Source organism: Cricetulus griseus, chromosome 7, assembly GCF_003668045.3.
Source record: "Cricetulus griseus strain 17A/GY chromosome 7, alternate assembly CriGri-PICRH-1.0, whole genome shotgun sequence".
In the NCBI taxonomy this organism is placed as follows: domain Eukaryota; kingdom Metazoa; phylum Chordata; class Mammalia; order Rodentia; family Cricetidae; genus Cricetulus; species Cricetulus griseus.
The window spans coordinates 17,447,806-17,457,445 of NC_048600.1; positions in this window are offsets into that span (position 1 = coordinate 17,447,806).

Here is a 9,640-nt window from a genome sequence, read left to right on the forward strand (position 1 = left end):
GTCTTTTCCTCCATTTCATGTCATTTTTTTGCTTGATTTTCTTATATTTCTTTAAGATATTTTCTTGTTTTCTCTTTAATGGTTTCTATCATCTTCATAAGATAATTTTTAAGGTCCATCTCTTCTTCATCCTTTGCATTGGGCTTTTCAGTCCTTGCTGGTGTGGAGTCCCTAGATTTTGGTGGTGTCATATTAGTCTTTCTGTTGTTGAGTGTGTTCTTAATCTGTCATCGTCTCACCCCTTCTTCCAGTGGGTGAAGGTGGGGTCTCTCTCAGGTGGCAGGCTGAGGGCAGAGAGCAGAGGGGGAACCAAGAGTGAGGTGTGTCTGGACACAGGGTGGGCCTTCCGATCTGGGAAGGTCCACACTTGTTCAGGAGGAGGTTCAAGAAGAAGCAAACAGGGGGTGATCATGGAGGTTGGGGGAAGAGCATCACCCAGACAGGTTTTATAGATGTTTGAGACTCATGATGCATTTTTAGCCTAATCAGTCCATGATTTGCGGAAAAAAAAATCCATGAATTTAAAATGCACTTTATTTACCAAGCATTTCAACTGAGCAACAGAAAATGAGAGAGAATGGATGCCCCCCCCATCCCTGACTCTGAGCTGACTGGTAGCCCATGACTTCCTATGGCTGGGCAGTATTCGGAGAGCATGTTCTAGCACATTGTTAGGCTATGAAAAGCCTCCCTTTTCTACTGAATGCATCTTCCTTTTCCTGCTTATATGTTTTGCATCACCATCATGTCAGAAAATTATTAAGTCAGGGACTGTCAGTTCAAAGGAATATAATTAATTTTTGTGCATTGACCATATATCCTACTTTGCTAAATTCAATTATACAATCTAGAATATTTCTGTACATTTTGAATTTTGTGCATATGAAATAAACTACCATTGAAGAATGATGGTCATTTCTTCTTTGGTGCATTGGTACCACTTGATTTCCGCACTTGTTTTAATGCATAGAACTCAAGGTTTGATTTTTTTTCTGATCCTAATATGAAACCATTTTTTTTTTACTTTAAGCTAGAAACAAGCTTGTCCCATATGTCAATCCCAGCTCCCTCTCCCCCTCTGCCCTCACCCCATACCACCTTCCACATCCCATCCCCTTTCTGCTCTCCAGGGAGGGTAAGGTCCAACATGGGAGATCTTCAAAGTCTGTCACATCATTTGGATAAAGGGCCTAGACTCTTCCCCGCTGATATCTCCAGGCTGATATAGCATGCCTCCACTTGGAGTGGGCTCCAAAAGTACCAGAGACAAATACTGATTTACTACCAGAGGCCCCATAGATTAACCAGACCATCAAACTGACATCCTCATTCAGAGGGTCTGGAAAAATCCTATGCTGGTTTCCCAGCTATCAGTCTGGAGTCCATGAGCTCCCCCCTATTCAGGTCAGCTGCTTCTGTGGGTCTCTCCAGTCTTGACCTCCTTGCTCATCACTCCTCCCTCTCTGCAACTGGATTTCAGGAGTTGAGTTCAGTATTTAGCTGTTGGTGTCTGCCTCCACCTGCATCAGACACTGGATGAAGGCTCTAGGATGGCATATAAGGTAGTCATCAATCTCATCGTTGGAGAAGGGTATTTAAAGCAGCCTCTTGACTATTGCTTAGATTGTAGCTTTGGGTCAAACTTGCAGATCTCTGGACATTTACCTAGTGCCAGATTTCTCCTCAAACCTATAATGGTTTCCTCTATTATGGCATCTCTTCTTTTGCTCTCCTCCACTCTTCCCCCAACTTAATCTCCTTTCTCTTCCTCCCCCCTCCACTGCTGGTGGGAGTGCAAACTGATATAGCCACTTTGAAAATCAGTATGGCAGTTCCTCAGTAAAATAGGAATCAGTCTACCATAAGATCCAGCAATTCCACTCCTAGGCATATACCCAAATGATGTACATTCACACAACAAGGACATCTGTTCAACCATATTCATAGCATATTATTTGTAATAGGAAGAACCTGGAAGCAAACTAGATGCCCCTCAACTGAAGAATGGATAGAGAAAATGTGGTACATTTACACAATGGAGTACTACTCAGTGGAAAAGAAACAATGGAATCTTGAAATTCTTAAGCAAATGGATATAACTACAAGAAACTATGCTGAGTGAGGTAACCCAGTCACAAAGAGACAGGTATGACATGTACTCACTCATATGTGGATTTTGGACATGGACTGGAGCATTGACAGCCTACATTCCATGCCTCCAGAGAGGCTGGGAAGTAGGAAGGACCATAGGACAGATATACATTTTTCCCTGGAGAGAGGGAGAGGGACAAGATCACCTGAGCTGGTTGGGAACATGGAGGGAGAGGCAAGGGAGGTAGGATGGGTGGGGAAAAATGGGTGCTAGATGGGGGGTCATGGTTTTATATTTAATAGAAATGAAACAGAAAACTGTTCTCAAACTTAATGGAAACACATCCAAACATTTAGCAATAGTAAATATGATTCTAAGTGCATTTATTGTAGATAAACTACATAAAAATTGAGGACATTACCCATTTTACTTTAATTCCTAGTTTGAGGTGAGTTTTCAGATGAGCAGTCATGAAAACATGCATACAAGTAACATTATACTGATGGAAAAGGGTCTGTTTCAGAATATATATTAATATATTTATACAAATATGTGTGCAACAACACAGGGAAAAGCTTCTCTGTCAGTGTGGATTGTACACTGGTGATCCCTTACTCTATGCCTAAAGCCCATATATGAGTACATACCATGTTTGTCTTTTTATGACTGGGATACCTAATTTAGGATGGTTTCTTCTACTTCCATCCATTTGCCTAAGAATTTCAAGATTCCATTGTGTTTTATTTTTCCCACTGAGTAGTACCTCATTGAGTAAATGTACCCCATTTTCTCCATCCATTGTGCATGAAGCTTGAAATTGAGAGTATAACTTCATTGTCTTGTATCAGAAAGCCCTAATGCCCCAATATCTACGGAAACTATTCCTTCCCTCATTGAATAATCACACACACCCACACACATACAGCCCCCCACATACACACACAATCAACATATAAGAATTACCAAATCAGAACTAACACACCTTTTATTTTTTCCAATATATGGTTTCTCTTTATAGCTTTGTAGACAAGGCTGGCCTCGAACTCACAGAGATCTGCCTGCCTCTGCCTCCCAAGTGAGAGCATGGAGACCCTAGTCATAAAGTTGGGGAAACAGCATTGGAATCAGGATGATGGATATGTAAATATGAGAAGTAATTAAAGAATTTAAATTAAAAAAGAATTCCTGAATCACCTATTTAAAAATTTAAACTCAGTCAAATCCCCTTTTTCAGTATTTTCCTGAAAACAAACAAACAAACAAACAAACAAAAAAACGCTGAAAGATAACAAGATGATTCTTTGGAATAAAGTTAACAAATCATTACACATAGTAGACCCCATCCCCAAAATAGACAAAGTTGAACACACAGAAATAGCTAAAATAAATAATAAACATGAAGACTTTTCTACCAGGCAGACAGGAATAAATAAATTGTAGACCAGACATAGATGCTTACCAATGGTTTTCCTAGCTATGTCTCACTGGTCTCTGGCCTTTGTGTCCTTCCTTATTCCAGAACCACCATATTTCCCCCCCTGCTATTATCAAGTAGGTGTCATAACTAAGTAGTATGTGCCTCCAATGCTGTTTTTACTTATATAGTTTGACTGTCTGAGTCCTTTTGAAAATTATCTTTTCTACTTTAAAAAAAAATGATCAGTGGGTTTTGTGATAATGAGTTTTAACTGAAGCTGCTGATGACCATGAATAACATTGACATCTTAACAACAATTGACATGCCAATAATTCTTGAATGTAGGATATCTTTTAAATGATTCATGTCTTTTATTTTAATATGTTCATTGGTGGTTTGAAATTTCCTCACAAAATTCCTCCACCCCCTTGTTTATGTTTATTCTTTCAGTTGTTATTGCAAATGGAGTTGATATCAATAGGGAAAACCATCAGGTTTGCACCACTTAGAACAATCTTACTATGGCTTCTTCATAAATACTCCTTGTCGTTTAAGGAATCTCTTCTATCCCATTTATTTACTCAGTATTATGTTGGAAAGGTTTCTGGTTTGCCTGATACTTCTTTCAATCAAATAAGATGACCATATTTTAAACAGTTGATCTATAAAAATGATTGAATCCTTACCCAAAACCAGCCAAACCAGAATTCTTTGAATGAATCTCATTTTGTCAAAGTGTGCAAAATGTTCCATATGTTAACTGATGGTATTTGCTAGCATTTTGTTTAAGATTCTTGGGGATCTTAAGATCATGGAGAGTGGTGATATGCTGACACTTTTTCTTGTAGTTGAATCTATTTGTCTCTATGAACTATATTTATCTAATTTTTTAAAATTAATAACAAGCTTGTTTCACATGTCTGGGATACACCTCTCTCTTCCCTCTTCCACCACCCTCCAACAATCCCCCCAAACTCCCACCCCATCCCATCTCTGCTCCTCAGGGAGGGTGAGGCCCTACATTCGGGATCTCCAAAGTCTGTAATATCATCCCAGGCAGAGCCTAGGCCCTACCTCGTGTGTCCAGACTGGGAGAGCATCCCTCCATGTGTAATGGGCTCCCAAAGTCCATTTGTGTGCCCAAGAGAAATACTGGTCTACGACTTGAAGCCCCATAGATTCCCTAGGCCTCCTCACTGACAGTCACATTTAGGGGGTCTGGATAAGTCCCATGCTGACCTCTCAGCAATCATTCTGGCATCCCTGAGCATCCCCTTGTTCAGGCCAGTTGTTTCTGTGGATTTCTCAAGCCCGGTCTTGACTCCATTGCTGATCATTCCATCCTCTCTGCAACTGAGTTTACAGAAGTTCAGTTCAGTGTTTAGCTGTGGGTGTCTGCCTCTGTTTCCATTAGCCACTGGATGAATGCTCTAGGATGGCATATAAGGTAGTCATCAATCTCATTATCATGGAAGGGCATTTAAGGTAGCCTCTCCACTATTCTTTAGATTGCCAGTTGGTGGCATCCTTGTAGATTTGTGGAGATCTTCTTAGTGCCAGATTTCTCTTTAAACCTATAATGGTTCCCTCTATAAGATATCTCATATCTTTCTCTCCTGTATTTTTCCCCTGATTCAACTTTCCTGTTCCCCCATGTACTCCGATCCACTCCTCTTCTCCTCCTCTCTTTTTTCTTGGCTTCCTCTCCACTCCCTGCATACTCCCAATTTGCTCAGGAGATACTGTAACATTCCCCTTCTCTGGGGTACCAGGCAGGTCTCTCTTAAGGTCATCCTTGTTTCCCAGACTCTCTGTGGTGGGATTGTAGGCTGTCAACCCCTGCTCCATATCTAAAATTCATATATGAGTGAGTATATACCATGTTTGTCTTTTTGTGACTGGGTTACCTCACTCAGGATGGTCTCTTCTAGTGCCATCAATTTGTCTGCAAATTTCAAGATTCCAACATTTTTTCCCATTGAGTAGTATTCCACTGTGTAAATGTACCACATTTTCTCTATCCACTCTTCAGTTGAGGGGCATCTAGGTTGCTTCCAGGTTCTGGCTATAACAAATAGTGCTGCTATGAACATAGTTGAACAGATGTTGTCCTTATTGTATGAATGTGTACCTTTTGGTTATATGCCTAGCAGTGGAATTGCTGGATCTTGTGATAGACTGAATCCCATTTTCCTGAAGAAAATGATACTGATTTCCAAAGTGGTTGTACAAGTTGGCAATCCCACCAGCAGTGGAGGAGATTTCCCCTTTCTCCACATCCTCTCCAGCATAAATTGTCATTGGTGTTTTTTGAGAAAGTGGGAAGTACCCTTGAACAAATTGGTACAGGAGACCACTTCCTGAACCTAATGGCAATAGCACAGACACTGAGATCAACAATTAATAAATGGGACCTCCTGAAACTGAGAAGCTTCTGTAAGTCAAAGGACATAGTCAGCAAGACAAAACAGCAGCCCACAGAATGGGAAAAGGTATTCACCAATCCCACATCTGACAGAGAGATGATCTCCAAGATTTACAAAGAACTCAAGAAACTAGTCTCCAAATCACCAAATAATTTAATTATTAGTACTGAACTAAATAGAGAATTCTCAATAGAGGAATCTAATATGGCTGAAAGACACTTAAAAAAGTGTTCAACATCTTTCCATTAGGGAAATGCAAATCAAAACAACTCTGAGATACCATCTCACTCCTGTCAGAATGGCTAAAATAAAAAAAAAAAAACGCCAATGACAATTTATGCTGATTCATATATTATTTCTCTGGTGTCTTTCTCTGGCTTTATATCATCTGATGCTACTCAGATTAATGATATCAGAAATCATTCTTCAATTTTTACTATTTAAAAGTTTCTTGGAAGGAATTATGTTAATTTTGTGAATTTTGGATTTTAGGGATTGTAGACCTAAATTCTTATAATTGCTTTTTTTCTTGATTTATGTTTGATAATCTCTGTTTCCTATAATTTGTTAGTTCCCTTTATGTCATCTAATTTACTTTTGTACAATTGTCTTTAGTATTGCCTCTTCTTTTTCATTTCCATCATATTGATAGAAAAGTACCCATTCTCAAGTTTCATATTAGGGGTGTGTGTTTGTATTTGCCTGTGTATGGATGTATGCGTATGTGTGTTTTATGCCCGTGTGTGTGTGTGTGTGTGTGTGTGTGTGTGTGTGTGTGTGTGTCCATGTCTATTTTATTGGGGTTGCTTTGTGTAATGATTTGCCAGTTTTATTCTATGTAATCATTTGAGGATTCCATTAACTTTCCCCTTCTCTCAGGAAAATGTTGGGAAAAGGAGTTTTACTGAATTTAGTTTCTCAGATACCTGTTTCGGCAGTTCTCCTGGGTTCAACTGATTAGTTCACCTCTGCCTTCAAATTCTTGGTAGCCATATTTTGACTTTACCTTTTAAATTCTTGTAGAATAAGTCATAGTGATAATTAGGAGATCTTCTTGTCCCTCAGAAATGAGTTCCCATTGTTCTAAATCCGAGTGTCCTAATTTATAAATGGAGTTTTAGAGGGTCTTCTGAGAAATTCTTTATGCTTTTCTTCTCCATTACAGTATGTTTTCTGAGGTTCTAGGAGTCATTCTCCTTTTTTGCTCTCTTCTATTCAAACTTTCCAAGACAGTTACAGTGTACCCATAAAAAGAAGTTTCTCTCGTAGCACAGAGCACCACCACCAAATTATTCATTTTTTTGTTCTATATGAGAGTAAAATTTTATGTTGCAGGATCAGTCTGTAGCTTGGGCTCTTTTACACTCTAATCTATTTGTCAGCCCCCACAAATTTGCAGAGAGTGTTTTCTTGAATGCATTGGCCTCCAAAGAGGGTACTTTTTTAGTTCTTTTCTACTAGCTTATAGTACCTTTGAGTCCTTTATTTCTAAAAAGAGCCTATAATCTTTGGAAATTTAGTTTGTTTAGGCTGTCTGATGGTATTCTAGTGAGTTATCTGGTTCCTGATAAATAGGGACATGGTTTCTTGCAAATTTCTCCACTGTGCTTTTATTTATTATACATGTGTGTTCATTTCTAAGACAAGTTACTTCACGAAGCCCAGACTGAGGAATACCTATCTTCTCAGAGGTTTCAGAAATTGCTTTTAGAATGCACAAAGACAGTTTTCAGGACTAAGATCTGAGCATAAACATCTGCATGTATTAGGGATGAGAGCAAAGTTTATTCTCATATATGAATATGTCTAAAAGTCTACAAAGCATTACATCTACTCTCCTTCTGGGCTATGAGGCATCTGAGTCCTCCTATCTGACGTGATTATTTCCTGACTCCTTTATCAACTACACATATCTCCTCTTACCTGGAAAAAGTCTACAATTCCCCATCATGTCTATAGTATATGCTACATGAGAACTACATTTGTCTGTGGAATAAGGATAAGTATTTAGAATGCAGTAAAAAATTATACAGGTTTAGAGAAATGACTGTAATAGGTTCTCATCAGCCTTGGGTAGTAGACTAAGTTTACAGAATGAGGCATGAATTCCCTCCTATAAGTGGGCATTACATCCAGTTAGATGGCTCTTGGTTATTCCTGTGTTATAAGTGCCACTGCCACATCTTTCATGATATCTTGCTATTTTGGACATTGTTGTGGTTTGTGGTGTTACTGTTGGGTCGTACTATTTATTACTGTTTTACCATGGCAGCTTGCTATAGCTCCTTCTGGTACTGACAGCTAGTTTTCAGGGAGTAGACAACCATGCCAGATCCATTTTAATTCTCCCATGTTCTAGGCCTGAAGTGTGTGGTATCTTCAGAAATCAGATCTAAACTTTAATTTCTTAGAAGCACCAAAGTGCAATGGCAATAGTCATATTGTTTTGGGATATGCTTAGATTCATCTAGCAAACAACTTGAGAGAAGGTTTCCCATGCATAGCATAGGGGTTTTGTTAATCCATGGTGCTTTGAGGGGGGCATTATCTCTTCAAGTGGCACTGTGTGTGTGTGTGTGTGTGTGTGTGTGTGTGTGTGTGTGTAGTGTCTGTGTGGCAATTTTAAGTTAACATGGAATAATATTCTCTATGGCTTTCAAACACCCTTAATGGTATTGGTCCCTCCTCTCTCTTGTCTATTTCTCTTCTGTATTGGCTTCTCTCCTATACCCAATTAACTTCTGTCCCTCTTTCCCCCATATTCCCTTTCACAAAACATATATTCTTTTATTCCCCTCTCTAGAGGCCCCCACCACAGTGTTTTTTTTTACTTTCCTAGTATAGCTGTCACCTCTCATGAAAGATGCTTCTTCACACAGCACATGGAGATAATTAAAGAAATTTACAATTGTTCAAAATGCAAAGAACAACAGACCATGTACTGTCCAGTCTCAACTAATATATCCACAATACAATTTCTACACATATGGTTCAGGGAACATCATGGAAGAGGGGGAAGAATAATTCTAAGTGACAGAAGGCCATGAAATCTCCTATAAAATAGCATTTTATTTATATAATAAATATAGAAACACACATATATCATATATATATATATATATGACAGAAGAATGACACTCATGAGGTCTCAACAACATGGTTATCTAAATAGGAGCTGCAAAATAACAATACAAATTGACATGCAAACATGGATAGGGGAAATCTCACAGGGCCTCATGTGATAGGTGACATAATCCCAAGTTGTCAGTTCTAAACACATATACAAAACAACAATAAACTGGCATGGCATTTTTATGTGTGTATGTGTATGTGCTTGCAACAATAATAATTAAACAATAAGAGGCCATAAATTTTAGAGAGAATGGGGGTTATGAGGAATTGAAGAGAGGAGAGGGAGGAGGAATGCTATAAATACAGCATTTATGTATTCAGTATCAGAAAAATAATAAGGGAAAGTAAACATCTTAAAAGGGGAAGGAGGCCAGAGGGAGAGATAATAGGGTAGAGCCAGAAGGAGAAGTAGAAAGGGGAGAGAGGGTGGCTGAAACAAAGGGAAGAAGAGAGTAGACAGGAGACTCTGGAGAAAACCCTGGCATGCTTCCACAGAGCAGAGTCTGGTGTCTAGAGCTCAGAACTCAGAGTCCATGTATGTTCAGATTCAACTCTGGTGGAAGACAGCCTGTG